A 10,193-nucleotide genomic window follows, 5' to 3' on the forward strand; every position below is an offset into this window, starting at 1 on the left:
CATGAATGAGGCCTGGGGCCCACAGCTGACTGCAAACGCAGGACGAACAGTGGACACATGCGGAGCTCAGACAAAACAGGCCTGAAGAGTTGGCTCTGCCACCCCAGAGAAGAATGAGTGTTGCTTCTATCCACTCTAGTCCTGGGTGGTTATTTATGCAGCAAGAGCAGACTGACAAAGACGGTGGGGGCAAATAGTTTGGCAGTGACTGGTTAACACAAACCCAGAGATCAGCAATTCCTCTTCCCAGTGTAACTCCAACAGAAGCCCATCAAAAGACAAGTGCAAGGAGAAGTTCCACTGTAGCATTATTCGTAATCTCACAAACTAAAACTTACACAAATATGTGTCACTCAATTGCAGCACAGCCTGGTGGTGAAATACTATATAGCAATGACAAAGGCCAAATTTTAGTCATGTTCTGCTCAATGACATTTCACTAACAACAAATTGCCTATAAGAGGACGGTTACAATAGATGGACACATTTTGGACAGACAAAGGACAAACTGTGAGTGAGGGGCTGTATCATTGAGACCAGTGTCCTCACACTCCAAGACATTTGTACCACCTCAGCACTGCCAAGTTGCACATTTCTCAGGAAATATGTCTGTACACAGGTAAGTGAAACATGATTATTTTGACATGATTAGCATGAATTAATCTCACAGATATCATGCTAAGTTATGAGGAAAACAATTTAGGGAAGGATAGGTACTGTATGATCTTTGATAGAAAGTTTTAAAATGAAGATAGATCCTCAGTGAGCACAGGGGAAACATCAGTGCCTTGGAAAAGTTTGGGCTGAGAGAGAGTGGAAGGAAGGTTTCCAAGGCCAGTAAACGTGTCTTGAACTACTCCGTTCTGTTTGCTCTCAAACTTCATTGGCCTGAGTGCCAAACAAGTGTGACCTTTATTGTGTGTGCTATAGTTGTAGTTTAAAATATAAAAGCCAATAAGAAATGGCTCTCATGCTAGCCTCTACAATGTTTGCCTCAGGCTGTTCATCCTACCTCCCCAACCCTCCCCTACACACACACACACACAGACAGACACACACACACACACACTACTGAGTAGTGCTGCAAACACCAACCCCTGAGCACCAATTCAGGAATTGCCCTTAAACACTGACATATGCCCCAACTTGTAAAAAAAAAAAAGAAAAGAAATGAATAAAAAGACCAACAAACTGGCCTTCCACAATCAGGCAGGTGGAAGTTTCCAGAAACCTCCTATCATAGCTACAAGCTATGCACCAAAGTACCACCCAACCAGGCCCCAATTCATAGCCTGGAACACAGGTCCAGAGTTAACCCAGTCTTTCCACTCGCCAACAAGCCAAATGGGGAAGACAGTCGTATCTCAGTTCCCACTTCTGTTTGAGGTGTTAAGGAGGGTTTGACTACACCCTGTAGTGCTCAAGGCTTTCTCCTGGCTCTGTGCTCAGGAATCACTCCTGGCAGTATTTGGTGTACCATGGAGGCTGATGGGCATCAAACCTGGGAAATCCGTGTGCATAGTTGAATGATCCTCACGTCTCTGGAGGGGATTTCAATGGTCCCCATGTTTCAGGGCAGAGTTAAATCGCCCCCATGTCTGTGGAGCAGAATTGAACATTCCCTGTGTCTGTGGACTGAAGTTGGACAGCCTCCATGACTGTGGGGTGGAGTTGGACGACCCCCGTGCCTGTGGACTGAAGGTGGATGGCCCCCGTATCTGTCTTGAGAGGGGAGTTGGAGGGTCCCTGTGTCTGTGGAGCAGAGTTGGAGGGTCCCTGTGTCTGTGGGGCGGAGTTGGACGGTCCCAGTGTCTGTGGGGCGGAATTGGATGGTGCCCATCTCTGTGGAGCACTGGACACACTAAGTTACTCATCCCCAGATCAGCTTCCAGTGAAGGACGAGTGAAAGGGCCTAGTCAGGGCTGGAGGCTGGCTGGGAAGACTGGCCTGCCTCTCTCTGAGGCGGCTCCTCCCTGACTGGAGGCTGCAGGTAGAGCGTGTGGCTTTGGGCGCTGGGCCTGCCCGGGGCAAAGCCACCTCTGCTCTTCAGCCAGTGTGCAGCCACCCCCAGTCCCTGCTGGTCCCCCGGGCACTGGCAGCCCCCTCTTCCCTGGTACTCACAAGGCCCGGCCCCTCGGGCCTCCTGGGAAAGGCTTTTGAGAACTGAAAGGGGCCCAATCCAGATGCGCGAACAGGTGGGTTGGTTTCAGTTTGTTTGGGGACCTCACCCAGCAGTCCCCGGACTTACTCCTGCCTCTGTGGCCGGGGATCACTCCTGGGAGGTTCAAGGGACCATATGGAGTGTTCGGATCAAAACCAGAAGATCCACGTGCAAGGCAAGCACCCTATCGCTTGGTCCTGCTGAAACCTGGTTTTCCTTGAAGAGCCAATTTTTAAATTTTGTTTTTGTTGTTTTTTGGGGGGGGCCACACCCAGCGATACTCAGGGTTTTCTCCTGGCTCTGTACTCAGGAATCACTCCTGGTGGTCCTCAGGGGACCACATGTGCCAGGAATTGAACCTGGATCAGCAGCGTGCAAGGCAAACACCCTACCTGCGTACTATTGCTCCGGCCCACTGAAGCTCCAATTTCGAATCACACTCAGAGTCCGAGCTTCTTCCTCTGTGTAAGGGGGTGAGGTGGGGTAGCACGTTCTGCCCGGGGGGGCTCTGCCACTTGTGCAGGTCAGAGCACTTGGCATGGTGCCTATCAGGTGCACCACAAGGATGGCTGGTTCTTTCAGCAATGTGCACATTTTTAATTTTAGCTTTGTGTCTTTGTCAACGTGGCCACCAGAATAGAATCGCACAGATCCACGGCGTGCGTGCAACAGAACTGTCTTCCTCGAAGTTCTAGGGGCTGGACGGCCGAGCCTGGAGAGTTCTGGGGGGCTCACGGTCCTTCCTGCCTCGAAGCTGGCCTCCTGGCGGGAAAGAACTGGCAAATGCAAACACTTCCTTCTCTTGCACAGATTCTAATCCCCTCTGGGTCCTTCCTATAAAACCCATCACAGTGGGGCTGGGGTGAGGCTTCAACGTATGAACTCGGGTTTGGGTTCGCAGCTACAAACTTTCTGTCTACACAAGTAAGGTTCTCCGAAATTCCCCCGGGCTTGATTTCTTTCCTTTTCTGGAGACGGATCCCTTCTGCAAACCTGGCTGAACCTTGTGCACACACACCCCAGCATTGCCAACCTTGCCTGCTGGGTGGGCTCTTTGCAAAGAACAACCCCGTCCATCTGGAAGGGGGCTGACCGTCCCGCACAGCGGCCTAGGAGCTCCTCCCCACCCTCTCTGTCTTTTTTCTGAGCCTCCAAGACCTCCCCTGGGGTCTCTTGCAACTAGTTTCTCTTGGGATCTGGCCCAGTGGGAGGCAGGGGCCGTTGTGAGAGGGCTAGAAACAGGTTTCTCTCCTCCCTTCATGCCAGCACCTCTGGGTCTGAGGTCCACACCCTTCCCTAAAGATTCCTCCTTCCAGGGAAAGCATCTTCTACCAGTCCCCAGATCTCATGGGGACACCTGGATCCCTTCAAACCCAGAGTTTATAACAGCACCCTACCATCTGTCCTCTGGACACCTCTTCCTCTTGCATGGGGTCCCTTAGCCTTGACCACACCTGGGTGAGGAGTTTCTTCACCAAAGACTCTGCTATAAAACCATCTGGGAGTTTCCACTCCTTGCGAACATCCTGGCTGATGGGTGCAGTCAGAAAAAGCACCAATATTTAACCACCGGGCCTACTTCTCTTTCTTCGCTGAATACAAATAGAATAAAATAAAATAGAATAAAATGCAAGTATAATGATAACACTCACCCTTAAAAGAATGAAACGCTAAAGGATTTCCAACCAGTCCAAAGGACTTTCGCAAGGCGGTGCTTGAAGGGAATGGTGGTTTTGAGGCTGACTTGGGAGGGAGACTGAGGAAGCCACAAAGGTAATCCAGTTCTTACTCAGGACTTGAGGTACGGAACAGGAGAAATGAGAAGTGGGAAGTGGTGGGGAGAATTCCCAGAGATTCTTTGCCTGCCTTGTCAGAGCTTCTCCCTTTGAGGCTAAGTAGGATTCTCTCTCAGTAGGAATAAACACGCCGCTTCCTCCACCAATATTTAGGGGTCGGTTTGAGATTTCCCCTCTTCTCTTTCCACCTCGCACCAGTCCGCAAACCCTAGAATCCTGGGAAGTCGGGTTACTTTCTGGGAGTTGAATTCGATTATTGTCGTTGTTGTTGTTTTATGTAGTTGCCCTGATTTACAAAGCTCTTGATAACGATTTGAGGCATCCAACCCCAGCACAGTGTGAGTATCTCTCCGCGAGTGACCCAAGTGTTCCTCCCTCTCTCCACCTGGCTCCTTAGAAAACTCACTTTAAAAAAAAATGTATGCATTCTAGTTGGGGGCACACTCTCACACTGGTGTTGAGCTTCATGGTTTTGACATACACTGTTGCCTCACCTCTGCATCACTGAAATATCCAGACCCTTCACCAATCCACATCTTCATCTCCACCCGTCCTTGGTCTTCTTGTTTCTGTAACCCGGGGCCAAGGGTGTGCTATCATTTAATTCCTCCCATTCCCTTGTCTTGTTACTCTGTTTCCCATAGAAGAGTGAGAACATTCAGTATTTGTCCTTTTTGGATGTTGGATTTTAAATCAGTTGTGTTAGATCAGCACAGAGAGAGGTAAAGTCATCTTCGAATCAAAAAGACTCTGCAAACAATGAGGCTTGCATTTAACTGGACTGAATATATTCGATTAACTAAGGCAGGGGCGGGAGAGAGGATAAAGTGAATAGGACATTTGCCTTGCACAGGGTTTGATCCCTGGCATCCCAGGTGGTCCCTTGAGCCCCACCAAGAGTGGTCCCTTGAATGCAAAGCCAGGAGTAAACTTTGAGCACAGCCAGCTGTGACCCAAAAACAAACACGAAGTATCTAAAGCAAAAAGACATCTGGGGAGAGGTCAGCCCTGTGCTCAGCAAGGAACCTGGCAGGAGAACAAGCTAGAATATCTTGGAATGTTCTGATGTCCTAACAGTGAGGCAAGCACCAAGCTTATCCCAGCCAGACACCATTAATCAATTCTTTGAATTCTTTGTGTGTCCACACTGTGCTCGCTAAGAAATCTTTTTATAGAAATGATATTCTCCTTTCTCAAGAAACCCATACTTATTCCAGAGATAATGAGAGGTAGGGGCCCACCCCACTCACAGTAATGCCGCGTATACCTTCTTCCACACCACTTTTCACCCACATCTAGACGCAAACGTGGCAACAAAAATAGCAAAGTTCCGTCTTCCTGAGAGGTGTTCCAACTCCTCTCCACTTAATAATGAATCCTGCGTGTCTTTAGCATGACAACGGCAGGTCACCCGTCCACAGCAGGCCAAAGGCTGCCTGCTTTCAGGAACGCAGCTCTGTGATGGATTGGACCAGGGCACTTTCTGCCATCCCCACCATTTTGCAACTTTCCACAAGGCTGCAGGAGGCATCTTCGCTGCAAGCCATTTCTCAGTGAGGGCCTAAGCAGTCCAGTGACCTTGGCTTCTGAAAGGCCTATGGGGACCACTCTGCCGTCCTAGCTCAGGTCACCAGGTGCAGGAATTCAGGGATGTTCTCACACAAGATAAGGTGCTGTGAGGCACGAAGGCATTGTCTGAGGCTAGCCCAGAAGGCATTGCCTGAGACCAGCCTGGGAGGCACTGTCTGAAGCTAGCCCATAGGCATTGCCTGAGATCAGCCCAGAAGACACTGAGACCAACCCAGGAGGCGCTGTCTGAAGCTAGCCCAGAAGGCATTGCCTGAGACCAGCCTAGGAATCACTGTCTGAGGCTACCCCAGAAGGCATTGCCTGAGACCAGCTCAGGAGACTTTGTCTGAGACCAGCCCAGGATGTACTGTCTGAGGCTGGCCCAGAGCTAGTAGAGCCAAGAGCTACCCAGAGGCTGTGTGGCTGTAGCTGTTGGCAGAGCCTCAGGAGGGAGAAGATGGTCTGGGGGTTCAGGGGACAAGAGGCGGGTCAGGTGATTGTTTCAACAAAGAGATTCTTGAGAGCAGAGCTGTTGACCTCCAGATGTCTGTCTTCAGGGACCAGTGTTTGTCCTTGCGTTTGGCTGTGGCCTTGGCTCTCTCCACATGAAACCAAACCCTTTGCATGCCAGGGGTCTTGAGTCTCTTTCTCAGTAGCTGTGACAGTGCTCGGGTAACCCTCACCTCTTAATGCCTCTCTGCTCTGCAACTCCCTGGCCTCAGGACCCTGAGTTTCTTGAGAACAAGGAGATGGTTTGGGGCCCCAGCCAACTGTCTCCCAACAGGAAATCTGGTGAACCTGAAATAATTAGGCAGATTTTGGGGGGCAGGGGAAGCTGTCCTGCATCCAAGTCGCTCCTTGGTGGCGTGACCCCTCGAGGTCACCGCCCTTTTGAGCGGCCATGTAGCTCAGTGAAAAGCAACCAAATAAGGGTAACGACACAGCAGGGCTAGAAATAGTACGAGGTCGCCAACAGTAAGTCCGTCTATTTTGGTTTCTTAACTCTCACCATTCAGAATGTACTTTGGGGACCGCATTTTTCTTCCCGATAGAAAAGAAAGAGACCAGTCATGGCCCTTTTGGACTTCACCCCCTCACAAGCCAACCCATGGCTCCCTTTCTTCTCAGCAAATGAAGAATTGCGCGACAGTTGACATGGGAATGTGCAATGTTATTTTTGGCTCATGGAGAATGACAGTGTCACCCCCCAGAATGAGATCTGGGCTTTGGGATCCCGACCACAGCGGGACCTCGACCCGACCCAGCAGGGAGCCGTCACCCTCGTGTCGCAAGTGGGAGCAGAGACACGGCCCTTGGGGCTCCCAGGGGGACCCCATCCCTCTTAACATCTCAAGAATCCCAGAGCCAACACCACAGGGACTCAGAGGAACCCAGCAGGTCTCTAGCTGCAGGCTGAAGGGCAGCAGATGTTCCTCAGCCAAGTCCTGTGGGCGATTGTGCCCACCCCAGGGGAGCAGAGAAGGCCTGGGATGGGGGTGGGGGTGGCTACATTTTAGTTGCCAACCTCCGCTGATCCCAAATATTTCCTCCTGCCTTTAGGAGACAGCTAGTATCTTCTGGAGTGCTCGGCTAGGTTCCCTAAAGCTATCCAGACCCCCTCACGGTGTTGCCCTTGTTGTACAGGGGACTCAGGGAAAGAATCATCTGGTTAGGGCCTGAGAGGAAGCTCTGGCTTCAAGACGACGGGTCCCAGAGAGGAACCAGGCGTGCCTGGTGAAGGGGCGTGGGTGTCTGCCTCCCAAGACCCCTGCCTACCTGGAGGCGGTGTTTACTCTTATTGCCATCGCCAAGAACCCCTTCAGTGCTCCGGCTGTTTGGAAGGGGCACTGGCTGTTGCCCTGAATGAAGAGCTGGTGTTCAGATGCTGTGTGCTGTGCAGTATGAGGAGATAGCTACCACACTACACCTTCATAGTCTCAGGGACGATTGCTTCTCTACGCAGGAATGACTCAAAGAGTGAGAGGGCCACAAAATGGAAGTGCACTCCCAAGAAGACAGACACACTAACTCTTATAATGCTGAGAGCGCTGGGATCTGAGCCTAATTTTTTTTTAATTATCTAAAGGCCATGCATTGGGGCTGGAGTGATAGCACAGCTGGTAGGGTGTTTGCCTTGCATGCAGCCAACCCGGGTTCGATTCCCAGCATCCCGTATGGTTTCCCGAGCACCACCAGGAGTAATTCTTGACTGCAGAGCCAGGAATAATCCCTGTGCATCTCCCGGTGTGACCCAAAAAGAAAAGAAAGGCCATGCGTTTATCCCTCCGCACCCCCCAAATGGCGGTGTTCATCTAGTTTCGGCTTGCTGGTGCTCTTCAAGTAACATTCTTCTGATGTTGTCATTGAATTCCTTGGCCATTTTTTATTTTCAAAGAGTTGTTCAGAGTAATTGATAACACTCAATATTTCAACATCAATCCCACCACCATTACAACTTCCCACCACCATTATTTCAAATTTTCCCACCACCACCCAAGCCTGCCCCAAAGGCAGATACTAAATAGTTTATTTTGTATTGCTTGCTATGAATAATTGACTAAAAATGATCCAAAAAGGTTTCCTTAGAGGAAAGTGTGTGAAAATTGTATCGCATCTTAGAGCCCATAAGTCCCTGTGTTAGAGATCATTAGCATGTTGTTAGCGTTTGGGTTTTGTGTGCTAATATATATGCGCACACACACACACACACACACACACACACACATATATATTGTGAAGATTGATTGTCTTCTACCATACACCCCATAAAATATAGTGTGCTACTCATGGTACGTCAGTGGCATAAGAGTATAAGATGTCACATGGCCACAAAAGTGGCTGCATGCTCCTGGAATTTTAAATTTTTTTCACAGGGTGCTAGAACTGGAGTTAAAATTTTTTTTAACTGGATGGTGATTTTGTCGTCCAGAGGCATCTCTGCAGCATGTTGATCTCTTCCGAGATTCATATGTGACCCAGAACCCAACCTCATCACATCACATCAAAGAGCATCTCACACACACACACACACACACACACACACACACACACACACACACAAAACACATGCACGTGCGCACTCACGCAGTCATGCACATACTCACTCCAGCTGGCCCAACTGCAAGGCCTGTTGTCCTCACGTTCACATCCCAGGGATGTAGGAGTGAACCCGACTGGGGAGAAAGGGCACATTCTGCCCAGGGAAAACACCAAGAACACAATGTTTTCCATCGTCGAGATAATAAAATGATACGGGACAAAAGAACGTTATGTGAGGGCTGGATACAATTAAACTTGATGCTCTGAATTCTGTAGACTCTGGGAAATGAAAGTGTTTTCTTTCGAAGGAGTCACCCGGGCAGTGCTCAGGAGCTGTGCTTGGCTCATTGCCTGGGGTCTCTCCAGTAGCGTAAGAGTATCCTGCAGTTCCAGGGGATCAAGGCACGCACTCAGCCTCTGAGCTCTCCCCAGGCCCCATGTCCCATTTTTAATGGCACAAAGTAGAACTACAGTGGGAAGGAATATCAGCCACCATGGTCGAAACAAAAAGACATTCTGATTAAACTCTTCCTTAGACCATTCAAGTTGCTCTTTCAACCCCAGTGCCAAAGATTCCCAAGAGACTTCCACTTAAGACTCACTGAATGAATGAATGAATGAATGAGTGAATACTTGTGGACCCATCAAAGCAGTGTCTGCCACAGAAACGGTGCGTGGGTTTATCAGGTCATGCTTGCATTAGCGGGGGGATTGAAGTATAAATCAATAAAGCTGGAGTAATCGGACAGTGAATTAGTCACTTGCCCAGCAAGCAAGTGAATTTGATCCTTGGTACCACATCTGATTCCCTGAGCAACTCTAGTGGAGACCCCTGAGTACAGAGCCAGGAATAAGCCCTGAGAATCGCCAGGTGTGCCTCCCCAAAGCTAAAAAACAAAAAGATATAAATAAATAAGAGTTGAGAACACACAGCCCCTGTTGCTGAGTGCACAAAAAACGCTTATACCTCTCTCCAGTCGGGCTTCAATAATCCCTCATCCGGGACAAGAGAAAAAGGTCATTTATAAAGCAGGGACATATCAGGAGCATCCAAGGGGGGGGGGGGGGGAAGCAGGGGTCTGCCTGGTCCCTAGCACGAGGATGAGGGAAGTGTGCTTGTGTGTGAGGGGATTCCGCAGAGATGGGAACGTGCTCACTTTGGCGATGGGAAAGGACTTTGCTCTAACTGGCACGCAAGGGAGGGAAACCACAATGCTTCCCTGCCACAACACGGGGCAATCTATAAAGTGCTCAAACCTTCGTCACCCTGTGTGAGCCTCCCTATGGACCGAGGGCCGGGGCTGAGGACACGTGGATGCGTTATTCTCAGAGAAGGGACTCTTTCATGACTTTTGAAAAAGAAAGATACCTGATGGGTCACCATCAAGAGCCACCACTCAATGGGCAGCAGAGAAGGATCCATTCTTGCTCATTCGGCCACTAGAATAAAGACTCTTCTATTCCACAACCTGGCACAGTTCTGGAATCCTCCTCCAAGAGATCAGCGTTGAGGCATAGGGGTGCGTGGAGGGGCCATAGCTCTGGGTCCAGTCTCGCCCAGTGTAGATAGTGGCGTCAAAACTTACCTTCTCACCACAGAGCCTGATGCCTGTGGCTTCAGAGAGCTG

This window comes from Sorex fumeus, unplaced genomic scaffold (assembly GCF_029834395.1).
Source record: "Sorex fumeus unplaced genomic scaffold, SorFum_2.1 ptg000061l, whole genome shotgun sequence".
In the NCBI taxonomy this organism is placed as follows: Eukaryota; Metazoa; Chordata; class Mammalia; order Eulipotyphla; family Soricidae; genus Sorex; species Sorex fumeus.